The 20,475-nt window shown below is 40.5% G+C and overlaps 1 long non-coding RNA gene across 1 annotated transcript; it reads left to right on the plus strand.

Annotated features, from left to right (window-relative positions):
- Positions 1-718: 718 nt before the first annotated feature.
- LOC110013927 lies at positions 719-8,045 on the plus strand. The gene is made up of 4 exons (XR_002874897.1): positions 719-848; positions 1,177-1,261; positions 6,820-6,836; positions 8,001-8,045. It is a non-coding gene; the product is annotated as an uncharacterized LOC110013927 (long non-coding RNA).
- Positions 8,046-20,475: the final 12,430 nt, after the last annotated feature.

The following is a 20,475-nucleotide window of genomic DNA, read 5'->3' on the forward strand; positions in this document are numbered from 1 at the left end:
TAAACGGCACGTGGGTATTTTGTCAGTTATATAAAAAATACCAACGGCTGAAAAAACGATTCAGAGTCAGACTGACATCCCAGGCATACAGTTGGTGAGCTATATTTTTCTGTTTCATTGATTACAATTTTTTGTGTGTGGAAACTATGCTTAGATTGTTAGATGGAAAATAGAAATAGTTAAGATATATGGTTCACAAATAGTAACTTCTATATCAAGCGGATTTGTTAACAGCCGTGGCCCGTACCGACCGAACCGTATGGAACCGAACTCTGAAGTGAATCCAACCAAATTATTGAGATTTTTAGCTTATTGTTACACCCCTAATAAATATAGATATAATTTTGCTGGATGTGACATACATAGTTACAATTAATAACGACAATGCTATGCTAACAATAGATTTGTTTTCTTTTCAAACTAACGGACGCAAATCACAGAAGAAAACGCTCAAGCCAGGTGAGGTACTTGTTTTATTATTACAATTTGTTGTGTGTGGAAAGTAACTATAGTTAGAGACATTGTTTGTTAGATAAATATGCTTTTAGTGTTTTTTTTCTTTGCCCATTGTACAATAAAATGTAAGCCACCACTCAGCTTGTAGGTACTTCAACGTTAACCGTTTAATGTATTTTTGCAGAATAACAGAAAGAAATGGAAAATCAAAATCCCCCACCACCACCCCCACCCCCCCAGGAAGATAACCCCACCCCCAGGAAGATAACCCCCCACCCCCACCCCACCCAAGGAACCCCCAACCTGCCCCCAGTCGTGGGCCCAGGCCCCTGGTCTGGCACGCCGATGTGAATCGCGCGAGGCGGGACCGCAGAATCGCCAGCGACAATCAGGTGAGTTGAAAGTGTTTGCTCTAAAAACACATCTTTCTCACATACGACACACCTCATTTCTCCACGATTTTTTTTCAAAGAAGCACAATTTATAGTTACAAATACTCTTTTAAAATTGATTTCAAATGAAAACAGACACATTTTAGCCTTTTTAGAGTTTTCCTCATTAAACTTTTCCCGTCTATTACACTGACCTATGTAGAAATGCTTTGTGTAGGCCCAACGTTTAAAATTTCACGTCATTTTCTTATTTAAACAATTTTATACACGCAGATTGTCTGAAGTTTTTCCTTGTGAAGTCAAATATTGTTTTTTATTCTGTCGTCAGTTTATTCTGGGGAGGCTGCTACCATTGGCGCGGAACGAGGAGGAGAGGCGCCGCCTCCGCCAAGTTTACGGTCCTAACTAAAATGGTAAGTTTGACTACTCCTGCTTGTTGCGTGTGAACAGATGAGTCGGTGATGTTATTTTTCAATCAAATGTGCATTAAAAAAGAGGAAATCTAAAAACAAAACATAAACAAAATAGAAAATAATTAAATAATAATTCAAAGAAAAGATTGACCTACAATTTTTGTTGTCTTTTATGATATTATTAGCTCATTTAAAGAAATCCACATTTTATTTAAGTCAAAAAAATGATAGATTTTCTTGTTCAGCCTGATCCAGTAGTCCATCACACTTTCGGTGGGGAGTGGCTTGGTGTCATAAAAGTCAGCCATGGGCATAGCAGAGTAGGCTAGCTCACCAAAGTGCTGCTTTAATAAGTCGAATATAACAGCAGGTGTTTGAGAGTCGTCAGTCAATGGAAGATTACGTAAAGTCACTGTCACTACATCTCTAGCTTTTCCCAACAACTTAGTTAAAACTTCAGTTTTCTGTTGTTGAACTGGAAATTCTTTCTTAGACAGAAAAAGCTCTACCATCTGAACCCACTCATAAACTGAGCATTTGTCACTCCCATCACCTCTGTATATTGGTGGTTCCTTAACGTCAGACTGCATTACAAGTTTGACACCAGACAGGTTCAGCTCAGGATGACTTGGAGCTGTTTGAAAACTGCTGTGGGACTGTGAAAGAGAACTCCCAACATTGTTTTGAATCTGAGCAGCAATAGACTGACCAATCTGATTAGCCAGGTCAGATATTAAAATTCTGAGCTCAGCTCTGTGTCTTGTGAGTTTGTAACATGTAAGGGGGGGTTTACACGAGTAGAGCTCAACCTCGGCGTTGTTAACGCTCCTACCTGGGGAGTCTCAGTAACATCTTTAAACCATCCCCTCCCAAAACCCACATTCGAATTAACCGCCCCATCAGACACACATTCATCAACGTCTGGATTATGTGTCGTAAACATGGCGAGAAACCAAAATAAAACAGGACTGAAAAAATATCAGACACTACAGAATTCGAAAAAAATGCTCAACTCGACCTAATTAAATCACTAAGTCCTAAATATTAACACTCCAAACCAAACAAACTTGAAAAGCAGTGATGAGATGATCTTCCCGGTGATCGAGATGACGTCGATGCTTCTGGAATCCAAGAGGTCACGGCACCAATGTAACTTATGAGGTGCCGTGTAGGACATTATTCAGAATTAGCATTCATAAACACATATGAAATCTCTCACACACACTAGTGAAATGCTTGTATACATACAACTGAAAATATATTCATTCACATACACGTGTGAAATCTCTCACATACACATGTGAAAATGCTCTCACACACACTACTGAAAATGCTCTCACATACACTACTGAAAATGCTCTCACACACACTACTGAAAATGCTCTCACACACACTACTGAAAATGCTCTCACACACACTATCGAAAATGCTCTCACACACAGATGTGAAAATGCTCTCACACACACTATCGAAAATGCTCTCACATACACATGTGAAAATGCTCTCACACACACTACTGAAAATGCTCTAACATACACTACTGAAAATGCTCTCACACACACTACCAAAATACTCACACACATACTACTGAAATTTTCAATAGAAACGACGGAAGGCATTTCAGTAGAGACAGTTTTTTTTAAACTTTATTAGAAACGAAGTTGGTCGACGGAAGGCATTTCAGTGGAAACGAACCTGTGTCCGAATTCCTGCCCTAATCCCTAATTACAAGAACCCTATATAGTGCAGCACTATATAGTTCTCTATATAGTTCTCTGAATTTTAAAAGCAATTTGGACACCCATGCTTACTACTTTTTTCTTTCGGGTGTTGTTCATAAGGTGCTTGACACGAAAACAAATTGGCGCATTACCGCCACCACCTGGTCTGGAGGCGAACTACTCCAATTTAACGCAGAGAATGACACCTATTTGTCAGAGTAAAAACACAATAAATATGGACATTTTACAAAGACTGCTCTGTTCTGATCATGGAAAACGTGGCTGATTTATAAATAATTAAATTACAAACACTTTGGTGTTGATTTAATGTATTTGTTCATAAATAAAGCCCCAAGTTATTTATTCATGGCAATATTTATTTTTTGTTTTTATGCCGCTGAACGATTAACTGGCTCTTGCGAGGAGGCATTTTCTTCTGTAGTTTTCTCACACCTTACTAAAAATGGCTTTGAATATAGATCTGTCCGTGTTCATGGCAATAATTCAACCGTTTTTCGTGAGATCATTTTGTGCAGGAAAAAAAAACAGGTATTGGTATTGATATTATTAAAGAGATTCATGTTCCTCCTCCAGCCTCATCTTTTCATGCATTCCTCCTTTGTGTAATGTGCAACTTAATTATTAAATATATTTTCACAAATCCTGTTCGGTTAAAAGTGTGCGTGTGTCAGCGCGCAGAAAGACGGCCTGAAGCGCGCTAAACCAGCTGGTAAAGATGCAGGTCAAAGTAAAAAAAAACGTTGTAATGGTTCAACAGAGCTGAAAATCTATGAATTATTTTTTTCCTGATGGAAAAATACTTTTTTTTTTTTTAGCTTCAGCCATTTCCCGTTTTTGCTGTTCTGGCCTCAGTTGGGCATCGGCACGCAGATCTGAACACCATGCGTGTCTCACGATGAAGCTCGTTTGAGGTTCTTTTCTGCTTTATCAATTGACATCATGTCCCTGCCAGGAAACCTGCTCCTTCCTTCCTCATCCAGCGCAGTGTTGCCAGATAGAGTCACAGCTCTTTCATCCTTCTGCTGCCCCAACTATCGTGCGTGCTCTCTGTGAAATACACTGGGAGCGCGGGGAAAAATAACTCTCAGCTGCAGAGGATGTGAACAGGTGAAGAGGTAGAGAGGAGAAGCAGGTAAAGAGGCGGGGGAGGGGCTTTGGCTTCAAACCCTGTCAGAGAGATGAAAACACGGCGTCAGATTCAGACGCAGCTTTCCCTGCGGGAGTTGAAGCAGAGACTTTCCCTGGGATGATTTTATGAACTCAAACATGGAAACATGATTACCAAGTAGAACTCTTCAAAATAATAAACCTGATCTCCCTATTCTCAGTGTCTACCATGCATTGATGCACACATCGCTCCATGCAGCGATCAGACCATAACCTCTAGCTGGTAGCTCCGCCCACACGCGACCGCGGAATCAGGCTTTAAAGAACACAATTTCTAAGAGGCGGGGCGTTGCACACCCCCAACAACAGGTTAGATGACAGTGGCCATTAGGCGTCTCTACTTGGTGCTTTCACGGAGCTTCAGTACATAAGACTCCAAAAGCCGCAAAGCCTAACGTGGTCCGCTAATATATATTCATGATTCATGATGATTCCCGCGGGGGTTTTTTTCTGCCGCCCGCTCCCGCCCGCAGCACAATTCGAACCGCCCAATCACGCGATATTTTGGCAATCCCAATGCAGCCCTCTACATCGATCCACACTGGTTTTTCGTAGACACTTCTGGGAAATTTCTAGTGCAGGCTGCCGATACACATCACCATAGCAACGCTTTTGACTGCCGTTAAATCTCGCGATAATCAACCAACTTCCGTTTCTACTGAAATGCCTTCCGTTTCTATCGAAATTTTCAGTACTGTGTGTGAGAGCATTTTCAGTAGTGTGTGTGAGAGCATTTTCAGTAGTGTGTGTGAGAGCATTTTCAGTAGTGTGTGTGAGAGCATTTTCAGTAGTGTGTGTGAGAGCATTTTTAGTAGTGTATGTGAGAGCATTTTCAGTAGTGTGTGTGAGAGCATTTTCAGTAATGTGTGTGAGAGCATTTTCAGTAGTGTGTGTGAGAGCATTTTCAGTAGTGTGTGTGAGAGCATTTTCAGTAGTGTGTGTGATAGCATTTTCAGTAGTGTGTGTGAGAGCATTTTTAGTAGTGAATGTTAGAGCATTTTCAGTAGTGTGTGTGAGAGCATTTTCAGAAGTGTGTGTGAGAGCATTTTCAGTAGTGTGTGTGAGAGCATTTTCAGTAGTGTGTGTGAGAGCATTTTCAGTAGTGTATATGAGAGCATTTTCAGTAGTGTATGTGAGAGCATTTTCAGTAGTGTGTGTGAGAGCATTTTCAGTAGTGTGTGTGAGAGCATTTTTAGTAGTGTATGTGAGAGCATTTTCAGTATTGTATGTGAGAGCATTTTCACATGTGTATGTGAGAGATTTCACATGTGTATGTGAATGAATATATTTTCAGTTGTATGTATACAAGCATTTCACTAGTGTGTGTGAGAGATTTCATATGTGTCTATGAATGCTAATTCTGAATAATGTCCTACACGGCACCTCATAGTAACTGGTGGAGTTTTCCGCTCTGCGTTGTGTTCAGGCGAATGAGAGACCACACTTTGATGCCGAGTCAAACTCTTTTAATCTGTAACTGGTTAACAGAAAATACAAATTCAGAATGCTGTCTGGAGTTTCTTCTGTGTGATTTTTTTTCCCCCTTAAACAATTGAAAAATGAACAAAAAGAAAGAAAAGTTAATTTAAACATCAAAGAAAAATGGCGCGAACCTCAACTAGTTCACGCGAAGCAGTACAGATCTGCTGATATAGAGCAGCCAAAAATAAATAAAACAACACAAATTACGTAAAATTGACACCACACGATTCCCAACTTTGTGAGTTATGAGTGTAACACACTAACGAACAATTTACAAAGAAATAAAACTAATAAGGGTGGACACTCGGCGATTCACGTCTTACCTCAGCCACGGCTCCCAGCAGTCTAAGTGCGCATGTTCATTAGCACCTGCTAGCGTGCTCGTGGTGAGTTCAAGCACCCTCAGACAGATAAATACTCTGGTGCAAATGTATGAAAACGGCAGTTTACCATGGAATTGGTGGAATTAAACTAATAAACTTAACACTTGTTACGTATGTATGTATGTATGTATGTATGTATGTATGGTGTTTTTCGAACTTTTTTGAGACAAGGCACACTTTATCAAAATACAAAAATCCTGCGGGACACCAGTTTTCAAAAATTGAAAAAGGAGAAACTCTATATTCTGTAATCTCACATGCATTTTGTGATAATTGTGGCAGCTGTTTCTTTTTAAAAGATTTAATAAAAGTTGAGTTAGTTTTCCGTAATAATTTTCAACTAAACTATTTAAAATGTTACCACGGTAGTTGTAATCTTTCAGATACAGTTGCTGAAAAAACGATTCAGAGTCAGACTGACATCCCAGGCATACAGTTGGTGAGCTATATTTTTCTGTTTCATTGATTACAATTTTTTGTGTGTGGAAACTATGCTTAGATTGTTAGATGGAAAATAGAAATAGTTAAGATTTATGGTTCACAAATAGTAACTTCTATATGAAGCAGATTTGTTAACAGCCGTGGCCCGTACCGACCGAACCGTATGGAACCGAACTCTGAATCCAACCAAATTATTGAGATTTTTAGCTTATTGTTACACCCCTAATAAATATAGATAGATATAATTTTGCTGGATGTGACATCCATAGTTACAATTAATAACGACAATGCTATGCTAACAATAGATTTGTTTTCTTTTCAAACTAACGGACGCAAATCACAGAAGAGAACCCCGTCAAGGTGAGACAAATAAGGTGAGATAAATATGCTTTCAGTGTTTTTTTTCTTTGCCCATTGTACAATAAAATGTAAGCTAACCACTCAGCTTGTAGGTACTTCAACGTTAACCGTTTAATGTATTTTTGCAGAATAACAGAAAGAAATAGAAAATCAAAATCCCCCACCACCACCACCACCCCCCCAGGAAGATAACCCCCCACCCCCACCCCACCCAAGGAACCCACACATGTCCTCATTCTACATAAGTTTGTGTCTTGCGAGGAAATACGACAAATTTGCTGCGTTTTAATTATTCATTTCCATTGTATTCATTTCCATTACAAGCTGCGTGCACTCTTGAGTGCGCGACACGGCCGCCCGCCGGAGGATTTTGTGTTGGGGGGGGGGGGGGGGGGGATTACTGCTTACGGCTTGTTGCTTAAAAGCTAACATTGTCTCTCCTCCTGTTTATTCTGCTTGAGACTGTCCGGGGTCGTGCGGTGTATGGGGCACGGACAGCTCTCCAACGAAGCCATCCCAATGAGCAGTTGGCTTTCGCTACCCCACTAAAGTGACGGTCCGGCCGGATCGTTACAATAGATATAATTTTGCTGGATGTGACATCCATAGTTACAATTAATAACGACAATGCTATGCTAACAATAGATTTGTTTTCTTTTCAAACTAACGGACGCAAATCACAGAAGAAAACGCTCAAGCCAGGTGAGGTACTTGTTTTATTATTACAATTTGTTGTGTGTGGAAAGTAACTATAGTTAGAGACATTGTTTGTTAGATAAATATGCTTTTAGTGTTTTTTTTCTTTGCCCATTGTACAATAAAATGTAAGCCACCACTCAGCTTGTAGGTACTTCAACGTTAACCGTTTAATGTATTTTTGCAGAATAACGGAAAGAAATGGAAAATCAAAATCCCCCACCCCCCCAGGAAGATAACCCCCCACCCCCACCCCCTCCAAGGAACCCCCAACCTGCCCCCAGCCGTGGGCCCAGGCCCCTGGTCTGGCATACAGCGAATGCCAGAGCGAAGGAAGCCCGCAGAGTCGCTTGGGAAAATCAGGTGAGTTTTCAGTGTTTTTTTTCTTTGCCCATTGTACAATAAAATGTAAGCTAACCACTCAGCTTGTAGGTACCTCAACGTTAACCGTTTAATGTATTTTTGCAGAATAACAGAAAGAAATGGAAAATCAAAATCCCCCACCACCCCCCCCCACCCCCACAGGAAGATAACCCCCCCACCCCCACCCCACCCAAGGAACCCCCAACCTGCCCCCAGCCGTGGGCCCAGGCCCCTGGTCTGGCACGCCGATGTGAATCGCGCGAGGCGGGACCGCAGAATCGCCAGCGACAATCAGGTGAGTTGAAAGTGTTTGCTCTAAAACACATCTTTCTCACATACCTTTCTCACACCTCATTTCTCCACGATTTGTTTTCAAAGAAGCACAATTTATAGTTACAAATATTATAATAATAATAATTAAATAATAATTCAAAGAAAAGATTGACCTACAATTTTTGTTCTCCTTTGTGATATTAGCTCATTTAAAGAAATCAACATTTTATTTAAGTAAATGATAGATTTTCTTGTTCAGCCTGATCCAGTAGTCCATCACACTTTCGGTGGGGAGTGGCTTGGTGTCATAAAAGTCAGCCATGGGCATAGCAGAGTAGGCTAGCTCACCAAAGTGCTGCTTTAATAAGTCGAATATAACAGCAGGTGTTTGAGAGTCGTCAGTCAATGGAAGATTACGTAAAGTCACTGTCACTATATCTCTAGCTTTTCCCAACAACTTAGTTAAAACTTCAGTTTTCTGTTGTTGAACTGGAAATTCTTTCTTAGACAGAAAAAGCTCTACCATCTGAACCCACTCATAAACTGAGCATTTGTCACTCCCATCACCTCTGTATATTGGTGGTTCCTTGACGTCAGACTGCATTACAAGTTTGACACCAGACAGGTTCAGCTCAGGATGACTTGGAGCTGTTTGAAAACTGCTGTACGACAATGCTAACAATATATTTGTTTTCTTTTCAAACTAACGGACGCAAATCACAGAAGAGAACCCCGTCAAGGTGAGACATTTGTCTTGATATTACAATTTGTTGTGTGTGGAAACAAACTATAGTTAGATACATTGTTTGTTAGATAAATATGCTTTCAGTGTTTTTTTTCTTTGCCCATTGTACAATAAAACGTAAGCTAACCACTCAGCTTGTAGGTACTTCAACGTTAACCGTTTCATGTATTTTTGCAGAATAACAGAAAGAAATGGAAAATCAAAATCCCCCACCACCACCCCCACCACCCCAGGAAGATAACCCCCCACCCAAGGAACCCCCAACCTGCCCACAGCCGTGGGCCAAGGCCCCTGGTCTGGCACGCCGATGTGAATCGCGCGAGGCGGGACCGCAGAATCGCCAGCGACAATCAGGTGAGTTGAAAGTGTTTGCTCTAAAACACATCTTTCTCACATACGACACACCTCATTTCTCCACGATTTTTTTTCAAAGAAGCACAATTTATAGTTACAAATACTCTTTTAAAATTGATTTCAAATGAAAACAGACACATTTTAGCCTTTTTAGAGTTTTCCTCATTAAACTTTTCCCGTCTATTACACTGACCTATGTAGAAATGCTTTGTGTAGGCCCAACGTTTAAAATTTCACGTCATTTTCTTATTTAAACTATTTTATACACGCAGATTGTCTGAAGTTTTTCCTTGTGAAGTCAAATATTGTTTTTTATTCTGTCGTCAGTTTCTTCTGAGGAGGCTGCTACCATTGGCGCGGAACGAGGAGAGGCGTCGCCTCCTGCGAATTTACGGTCCTAACTAAAATGGTAAGTTTATTAAAAAACGCATGAGAAAACCATCACCAGTAATTATTACACATTTGAAAAAAATAGACAAACTAGGCTTTTCAAATCAATGAATTCCTATTATTTACTCAAAAAAACACATTTTTGTCTCATTTTTAAAAAACAAATTTGCATGTGGACATTTCAGTAATAATTAGAAATGTATATTTCTGATTTGAACACCTTTTTAATTGAGTTTATGTACAAATAGAAACATTTTTCATTTTTTTGAATAGAAACATTTGTCATTTTTTGCTTAAAAAAGTTATGTTAGATCTAGAGCTGTGACGATAACCGCATCACCGCGGTGATGAGGTCATCAAAATGAGGTCCATTTTAACTGTCAAATTAGACATTTCTAAATGAATTTTGGTACACATTTACCATGGACCTTTTTTAAAATGAAATGTCAAATACCATTTTCATTATCATTTTAATTAAGTGACAGAATAAGCTGTATTGAGGAAGGAAATGATAAAGCATTTTGAAATATTGCTTTTTCTTTTTAATTTTGAGTCAAAAAATGCAGCTTCATTTTGAAAATGAAAAAGCATTTCTGTTAATCCATTTTAATTGTCAAATTAGACATTTCTAAATGAATTATGCTACACATTTACCAGAGACCGTCTTGAAAATGAAATGTCAAATACCATTTTCATTTTCATTTTAATTAAGTGACAGAATAAGCTGTGTTGAGGAAAGAAATGAAAAAGCATTTTGGTGGATTGCTTTTTCATTTTATTTTTGAGTCAAAAAATGCAGCTTCATTTTGAAAATTAAAAAGCATTTCTGGTTTTGACTTTGCGTTTTATATATGCTACATAATCGCTTCCATAGTTTCTATATGGGAAACCTTTTATCACTCTTCTTCTCTCCTCGTCGCACCCGCCTGCGCGCGCCCGCGGCTGTCACTGTCTCAGAGAAGCACGCGGCACGTGCGCACTCTACTTAAACACGCACACGTGCGCTGTTTCAGAAACACACATGTCCTCATTCTACATAAGTTTGTGTCTTGCGAGAAAATACGACAAATTTGCTGCGTTCTAATTATTCATTTCCATTGTATTCATTTCCATTACAAGCTGCGTGCATTCTTGAGTGCGCGACACGGCCGCCCACCGGAGGATTTTGTGTTGGGGGGTATTACTGCTTACGGCTTGTTGCTTAAAAGCTAACATTGTCTCTCCTCCTGTTTATTCTGCTTGAGACTGTCCGGGGTCGTGCGGTGTATGGGGCACGGACAGCTCTCCAACGAAGCCATCCAAATGATCAGTTGGCTTTCGCTACCCCACTAAAGTGACGGTCCGGCCGGATCGTTACAATAGATATAATTTTGCTGGATGTGACATCCATAGTTACAATTAATAACGACAATGCTAACAATATATTTGTTTTCTTTTCAAACTAACGGACGCAAATCACAGAAGAGAACCCCGTCAAGGTGAGACATTTGTCTTGATATTACAATTTGTTGTGTGTGGAAACAAACTATAGTTAGATACATTGTTTGTTAGATAAATATGCTTTCAGTGTTTTTTTTCTTTGCCCATTGTACAATAAAATGTAAGCTAACCACTCAGCTTGTAAGTACTTCAACGTTAACCGTTTCATGTATTTTTGCAGAATAACAGAAAGAAATGGAAAATCAAAATCCCCCACCACCCCCCCCACCCCCCCAGGAAGATAAACCCCCCCACCCCCACCCCCACCCCACCCCACCCCCAGGAAGATAACCCCCCACCCAAGGAACCCCCAGCCGTGGGCCCAGGCCCCTGGTCTGGCACGCCGATGTGAATCGCGCGAGGCGGGACCGCAGAATCGCCAGCGACAATCAGGTGAGTTGAAAGTGTTTGCTCTAAAACACATCTTTTTCACATACGACACACCTCATTTCTCCACGATTTTTTTTCAAAGAAGCACAATTTATAGTTACAAATACTCTTTTAAAATTGATTTCAAATGAAAACAGACACATTTTAGCCTTTTTAGAGTTTTCCTCATTAAACTTTTCCCGTCTATTACACTGACCTATGTAGAAATGCTTTGTGTAGGCCCAACGTTTAAAATTTCACGTCATTTTCTTATTTAAACAATTTTATACACGCAGATTGTCTGAAGTTTTTCCTTGTGAAGTCAAATATTGTTTTTTATTCTGTCGTCAGTTTATTCTGGGGAGGCTGCTACCATTGGCGCGGAACGAGGAGGAGAGGCGCCGCCTCCGCCAAGTTTACGGTCCTAACTAAAATGGTAAGTTTGACTACTCCTGCTTGTTGTGTGTGAACAGATGAGTCGGTGATGTTATTTTTCAATCAAATGTGCATTAAAAAAGAGGAAATCTAAAAACAAAACATAAACAAAATAGAAAATAATTAAATAATAATTCAAAGAAAAGATTGACCTACAATTTTTTTTTTGCAAATATCTTTTTATTGTTTTTAAACACAGGAACAAAGTTAGAAGCAGTGAAACAGCATATATTGAACAAAAATCCAAAGAAAATGAAAAATTAGTACAAGAAGGTACGTAAAGTTGTCAGGTTGAAATTTTCCTCCTAACCAGGATATTGATCACAGAGTTAACAATATGTCATAACCTTTTCTTGTTTTGTACAAAAACCATTTTTCCCAGTCCTTCAGAAATCTTTCTTCCTTCATTCTTAGTTTGTATGTAAGTCTCTCCATTGTTTGGATTTCTTCCACAATATACATCCATTGTTTGTGTGTTGGGGCTTCAGCCTTCTGCCAATTCTTAGTTATGGCTTTCTTTGCTGCCACAAGAAGAACTTTTACTAGGTTTTGGTCCGTTTTATGTACTGTTCCCTCTAAGTAACCCAGATACGTCACAAGACAGGTTTGGGGTATCTTATACCTGAGTGTTTCACATATAGCAGAGTGGATGGTGTCCCAGAAGGGCTTTATTTTCTCACATTCCCAAAAAATATGTGTCTGATTTGAGTCCTCATCCCTGCAAGTTCTCCAGCAGAGTTGCTGAGTTTTAATTAGTTTGCCCTTGATTTGTGGTGTTGTAAAATATCTTATTTGATTTTTCCAGGCAAATTCTCGCCATTTTAGTGACTGCGTAGTGGTTTGGTGAACTTTCCACATATCATCCCACTTCTCCTCTGAGATTTTCTCTCTCAAATCCTTTTCCCATTTTGCTTTGACATATAGAGTTGAACCCATTTTTGATTCCATAAGGTGCTTATATAGAACTGATATAATCTTGGGAATATTTTCACTGTAGGCCTGTATAAATGTCTTAATTATTGGGTGTACTTTGTGTTCCTCTGTTTTGATTTCCTTTTCATAGTAGTCTTGCATTTGCATATATCTGAATAGGTCCTGATTTATTAGACCATATGTGTCCTTAAGTTCCTGAAATTCTTTCATTTCACCTTTCTTTATCATTGTGCACATGGCCGTAATACCCTTGTCAGCCCATTGTTTAAATCTGTGATCAAATTGTGCAGGTCTAAATTTGTCTTCATATGCTGTCCATTTCAACAATCTGATTTCTTTACCTAATTTTAATTGTTTTATAACATAATACCAGTTCTCAAGAGTAAATAATGTTATTGAATTTAGATCTAAATGCTCTTTAGCAGTGGCTGGGACCCCGTTTTCCCCCATACATGTTTGAATTGGGAATTTGGGTGTAAAAAGTTCTATATCTTTCCATCGGGCAACATACTCTGTATTACACCAGTATACTAAACGATGTATTTGGGCAGCTCTAAAGTATTCTTTTAGATTAGGTAAGGCTCTTCCCCCCTTAATATTGGGTAGTTGTAAAGTGTGGTATCGTATTCTTGGTCGTTTTCCTTCCCATATAAATCTTGATATAAGTTTATCCCATTTTTGGAATTGGGATTGTGGGATCTCTACTGGTAAAGCTAGAAAGAGGTAAAGGAGGCGTGGTAGTATATTCATTTTTATAACATGTATTCTTTCACTTAATCCTAGAGTGTATGTGGACCATCTTTCTATGTCTTTTCTGATATTGATATTTATACGTTCATAGTTATTCTGATAAAGTTTTCCTGGGTCTTTAGGTATATTCACCCCCAGGTACTCAAGTGATTTGGCATCCCATTTTATCTTCCATTCCTTTAAACCTTGATTTGCAACGCAATTAAACATGAGTGTCTGAGTTTTATTTATATTTATTTTGTATCCTGAGCTTTGACCAAATCTATCAAAAATCTTCATCAAATTACCAAATGATTTGACTGGATCTGATAAATAGATCATAACGTCATCCGCGAACAGGCCTATAATATGTTCCTGTCCACCGATGTCTAATCCTGTTATCCTTGTGTCTTGCCTCACCATTTGGGCTAATGGTTCATTATAAAGGGCAAAGAGTACAGGGCTAAGGCAACAGCCCTGTCTAGTCCCCCGTCCGAGACTGAATCTATTTGTGAGGGATCCGTTAATTTTGATTCTACCTGTTGGTTTGCAGTAGAGAGCACTGATACACTTAATTGACTTTTCATTGAATCCAAATTTCTCCAATGTTAAATATAGAAATTCCCAATTGACTCTATCAAATGCCTTTTCGGCATCTAAACTTATTAAGGCAGCTGATAATTTTTTTTTATGTATACTGTTTATGATGAGCACGCACTGCTGTTAAATCTACCGCCCCTCCTCAGCGTCGCAGGATTTTTAACTCTTCCACTGCTGGTCGGTTTTCCTCTGCTTTTAACCAGCTCGTTGTCCCTCCCTCTGCTGCTGATGTTCTTGAGCTGAGTTCCTGGTTCAGTTCCTCCTGCACCAGCATCCTGGATTCTGTGGCTCCTCTAAAGACACTAAAGCCCCGTCCTAAACCTGAGCCCTGGTTCAATGAGAGAACCCGGGCAGCTCGGAGGGCCTGTAGGAAAGCTGAACGCAGGTGGAGGAGGGACAAACTGCAAATCTCACTACAAATCTTGAAGAATTGTTGGCATTTTTACCAGGGCACTGTAAAACTTGCTAAACAAGAGTACTCGGCTAATATTATTGTTCTTAATCAGCATAACCCACGGGTGCTTTTTAAAATGATAGACTCTGTTCTTAATCCTCCACAGGCGGTGTCCTTAGAAGCTTCCACTGACCTGTGCAATATGTTTTTACAGTTTTTTAACAATAAGGTATCAAATATAAGGGCTGACATTACTCTACCTTCCTCCGACCCTTCGACCTGTGTTCTCTGCCCAGCTGTATTTAGAGAATTTGAGCCAGCGTCTCTTCAATTTTTAAATGAATTAGTCAGTCAAAGCAAACCATCAGGTTCTCCCCTAGACTCCATACCTCCTAAGTTTTTCAAGGAGGTCTTCCCCAGCATTGCACAGACGGTCCTCTCTATTATCAACAGCAGTCTTGCTGCTGGTGTCGTCCCCTCCACCTTTAAACATGCAATGGTTCAGCCGATACTTAAAAAACCCAGCCTGGACAGTGCTGTACTGGCCAATTTTAGACCCATCTCCAAGATGCCCTATATCTCTAAACTCTTGGAGAAAGTGGTCTATTCACAGCTGGAGGATTTCTTAAACCAACATAAAATTCCTGAAGTCTTCCAGTCTGGGTTTAGACCCCTTCACAGTACGGAGTCAGCACTGCTAAGAGTCAGCAACGACATTCTCTTGGCCAATGATGCTGGAGATTATGTTGTTCTAGTTCTGCTGGACCTAACTGCAGCATTCGACACCGTAGACCATAGCACTTTAATTTCTAGGCTCCAGAACCTGGTGGGGATTCAAGGTACTGCACTGGACTGGTTCAAATCCTACCTGGCGGAAAGAACCATGTGTGTCAGTTTAGGTGGTTATGAATCCACCACAGCTCGGGTTCCCTATGGGGTCCCACAAGGGTCGGTTTTGGGACCTCTTCTGTTTTCTTTATATCTGTTACCTTTAGGGTCCATTCTAAGAAAACACGGCATTTCCTTTCATTTATACGCTGACGACAGTCAGATCTATCTGCCGCTAAAAAAGGATAATCTCTCTGTGACGCGGCTCCTGTCATGTCTCCATGACATTAAGGACTGGTTGGCCCTAAGTTTCTTGAGTTTGAATGAAAAGAAAACAGAAGTTGTAATTTTTGGACCGAATGATTTTAGTGGACCGTCCCCGATTGATCTGGGCTCTCTGACTGGTTTCTTAAAATCAACTGTTTCTAACTTGGGTGTTAAATTGGAGAGTAATTTTAGGATGGACCAACAGATAAGCTCTGTAGTGAAGTTAAGCTTTTTAAGCCTTCGCCAACTTGCTAAGGTAAAACCTTTTTTAACACCTGCACACTTTGAAACAGTAATCCATGCTTTCATCACGTCCCGGCTGGATTACTGCAACTCTCTTTATCTTGGACTCAGCCAGTCGTCTCTCTTGCGTCTCCAACGTGTTCAAAATGCAGCTGCTCGTCTTATGGTTGGAGCACGCAAAAGAGACCACATCACACCGATCCTAGCATCGCTTCACTGGCTACCTGTGCATTTTAGAATTCATTTTAAGATTCTTCTGCTTGTTTTTAAATCTTTACACGGTCTTGCCCCGCTGTACCTCTCTGAGCTTCTCACTCCCTATTCGCCGGCACGGTGCCTCAGATCAGCTGATCAGATGCTTTTAGAGGTACCGAGGTCCAGACGGAAGCTCAGAGGGGACAGAGCTTTTGCTGTAGCCGCTCCAAAGCTGTGGAATACTTTGCCGCTGGCCATTAGAGAAGCCCCTTCACTGTCCATTTTTAAAACCAGTTTAAAAACCCATTTTTATGCTCTGGCTTTTAACCCAATATGAGACCACTGTTTTTCTAACTGTTTACTGTTTTCTATAGTTTTATCTCCCTCTGTGTTTTCCCCCCCGTAACATGTTTTAATGTTTTTTACTGTTGTGTTCAGCACTTTGTCTCAACTACTGTTGTATGAAAGTGCTATATAAATAAAGTTGAGTTGAGTTGAGTGTTCTTCTTATATTATCGTGTGTTTGTCTACCTTTGACGAATCCGGTTTGGTCCTCATCTATTAAGTTTGATATAAATGATTGGAGTCTATTTGAAATTATAGAGGTGTATATTTTATAGTCAACGTTTAATATAGAAATTGGTCTGTAGTTTTGACAATGTTCCTTGTCCTTTAATGGCTTAGGAAGTACTGTGATGACTGCCTCCTTCCAGGAGGGTGGAGTTTGTCCACTTGATAAAATCCAATTGAAAGTGGAGTGAAGCAGTGGAATAATTATTTCTTCGAATTCTTTATACCATTCTGATGGAAAGCCATCACTCCCAGGTGCCTTGTTTGATTTCAGCTTGCCAATTGTTTTTTTAATTTCTTCCGTGGAAATTTCTGCTGTCATGAGATCATTTTGTTTCGTTCCTATTGAAGGTAGGTCTAATGAGTCTAGTAAGGTTTGCATCTCCTCTTGTTTTGCAGTCTTTGGCTCAGTGTATAAGTCCTCATAATAGTCCCTAAATATATTCTCAATTTCTTCTGGATTACATTTTAATTGATTTGTTTTAGGGTCTCGAATTTTATTAATGTTTAGTTCTACTTGTCTTTCCCGTATTCGTCGAGCCAACAGCCTTGTGGCTTTGGGGCCTGAGTCGTAATAGTTCTGTTGTAAGTATCTTATTCTGACCTACAATTTTTGTTCTCTTTTATGATATTATTAGCTCATTTAAAGAAATCAACATTTTATTTAAGTCAAAAAATGATAGATTTTCTTGTTCAGCCTGATCCAGTAGTCCATCACACTTTCGGTGGGGAGTGGCTTGGTGTCATAAAAGTCAGCCATGGGCATAGCAGAGTAGGCTAGCTCACCAAAGTGCTGCTTTAATAAGTCGAATATAACAGCAGGTGTTTGAGAGTCGTCAGTCAATGGAAGATTACGTAAAGTCACTGTCACTATATCTCTAGCTTTTCCCAACAACTTAGTTAAAACTTCAGTTTTCTGTTGTTGAACTGGAAATTCTTTCTTAGACAGAAAAAGCTCTACCATCTGAACCCACTCATAAACTGAGCATTTGTCACTCCCATCACCTCTGTATATTGGTGGTTCCTTGACGTCAGACTGCATTACAAGTTTGACACCAGACAGGTTCAGCTCAGGATGACTTGGAGCTGTTTGAAAACTGCTGTACGACAATGCTAACAATATATTTGTTTTCTTTTCAAACTAACGGACTTAGTTTGTTTTTTGTGTTTATACTATTTTTTATTAGTTACCAGAATGTAGCTGCTCTTCTGGTCTACGATCGCCAAGCACTCTTAAACATCGGACAATATTATGAGTTTATGTCAAAATGGACTTACAAGAACAAGACGTCAGAATCACCGCTATTGGACATACCGGCGTTCCTGCGCCGCACTCCGTTCAATCTTCCACGAAGGCAATGGTCAAGGAGACGAGGAAGGCGAAGTGGTGTTCTGGTGAAAATCAAGGCGCTCCGAAGAACGTCTAGAGGAAATATCCGACGGTGTGGACGTGACTGCAAAGTTTTGCGCTGGATCCTTCCCGTTTGGCCAGGGGCATCAGCTGACCAAGCGCACCTGCCGGTGGCGGCTCCACCTGTCCGCCGGTCTCGCCGTCAGGTCGTTGGCGTAGATTTCGGCATTCTTCGGCCGCTGAATCGGGCCTTGTCTTCAGCCACGGACGAGCTGATTGTCCGCTCAGCTCTCATAAACGCTAGATCCCTAGCCAACAAAACTTTTATCCTGAACGACTTTTTCACGTCCCGAGAGCTGGATTTTATGTTCTTGACAGAGACGTGGCTTCGGCCTGGTGAACTCACTCCTTTCTCTGAACTTTTGCCTCCGGATTGTGGATTCTTCAGCTCCCCGCGAACTAAAGGCAGAGGCGGAGGAGTCGCCGTCGTGTTCCAGTCCAGGTTTTCTTGTCGGCAGCTCCCGTCTGACCGCTTCTCCGGGATCTCTAGCTTTGAGGTCCAGCTTGTGGAGATCAGATGTGGATCCCCGGTCCTTTGTGTGGTGGTCTACCGACCACCTAAATTTAACAGTGACTTCCTGCAGGACTTTGGAGATCTTTTGTCAGCTATTATTTTAGACTACGATCGTATTTTAATTCTTGGTGACTTTAACATTCATGTGTGTTGTGAGTCCAAGCCACTAACAAAAGATTTCATGGACTTGACCGGCTCTTTTAGTCTGAACCAGTTAGTGCAGTCTCCTACGCATGCAAAAGGACACACACTGGACTTGATTTTAACTCTTGGGTTATGTGCAGAGGTTAAAGAGGTTTGTGATGCCGGGATTTCTGATCATTTACCCGTTTTATTCGAGTTCGAACTTTTAAAGCCTGTACCCGGCTCGCGCCCTTCTGCGCGCCCACGTCGCCTGATCAATGCACAGACGGCGTCGCACTTTGTAGCTGGTCTTAATGAATGTACATTTCTTTTAGATACACAGCAGCATGGAAATGTTGATCAGCTCTTAAATGATTTTAACTCTGTGTGTGAGAATATTTTAGACACTATTGCCCCTTTTAAAACGAAGCGCTGTAATTCAGCATCAGAGCCGTGGCTCAATGAACACACCCGGACGCTCAGGCGCGCTCTCCGACAGGCTGAGAGGAGATGGAAGAAGGACAAGCTCCACATTTCTTTGGAGATTTTGAAAAACTGCTTATCTGAGTATCAGGCAGCTGTCAAAAGTGCCAAGGCACAGTTTATTTCTTCTTATGTGGCGGAGAATCTCAGTAAGCCCCAAATTCTTTTTAACTCTTTGAACTCTCTTTTAAATCCTCAAGATTCATCATCATCATCCTTGACTCCTTCTTCTGCACTCTGTGAACGATTCTTAAGATATTTTATTGATAAAGTAAGTGCTGCCAGGCTTTTATCTGTATCCTGTACCCCAGATCCTGTTATTGTATCTGCACTTTCTGCTGTTTTAGATCATTTTGAACCTGTGACTCTCTCAGAAACTTCTGAGATAGTTCAGCACCTGAGACCCTCTTATTGTCCAGGGGACAGTATTCCCCCCAGACTGCTGAAGGAAGTATTCAGTTCTATCGGTCCCTGGGTAGTCAGTTTTATTAATACTTCTCTTCTTTCAGGTTGCGTTCCAGCTGCCTTTAAACATGCTGTGGTGCAACCACTTCTTAAAAAGAGCAGCTTGGATCCTTCTGTTCTCTCAAACTTTAGGCCCATATCCAAGCTGCCTTTTCTGTCGAAAGTTTTAGAGAAAGCTGTTTACCTTCAGCTACAGGACCATCTAGAGCTCTATGGCATCTTAGACAAATTCCAGTCTGGTTTTAGAGCACGTCACAGTACGGAAACATCTCTACTCAGGGTATACAATGATTTGTTTTTAACTGTCGATTCTGGAGCTTCTGCTGTTTTAATCCTTCTTGACCTTACCGCTGCTTTTGATACGGTGAATCATGATATTTTACTCTCTCGATTAGAGCAATCTGTTGGTTTGAGAGGCACAGCGCTTCAGTGGTTTAAGTCCTATTTATCCAATAGGAGTTTTTCTGTCCAACTGGGACCATTCTCATCCACAATGGTCCCACTCGGACATGGGGTTCCTCAAGGCTCAATTTTAGGTCCTATTTTATTTTCTTTATACCTGCTTCCACTTGGCTCCATCTTTGAAAAACATAATGTCTCATATCACTGTTATGCAGATGACATCCAGATTTATCTACCCTTAAAATCTGGGGGAGTCCAGTGTGTAGAGAACTTACAAAGGTGTTTAGAGGAGGTTAAAGCCTGGATGAACCTAAACTTCCTCAACTTAAATGAAAGTAAAACCGAGGTCCTTCGGTTTGGGAAAACGGACCTCCTGAC

Source organism: Oryzias latipes, chromosome 1 (genome assembly GCF_002234675.1).
Source record: "Oryzias latipes chromosome 1, ASM223467v1".
NCBI classification, from domain to species: domain Eukaryota; kingdom Metazoa; phylum Chordata; class Actinopteri; order Beloniformes; family Adrianichthyidae; genus Oryzias; species Oryzias latipes.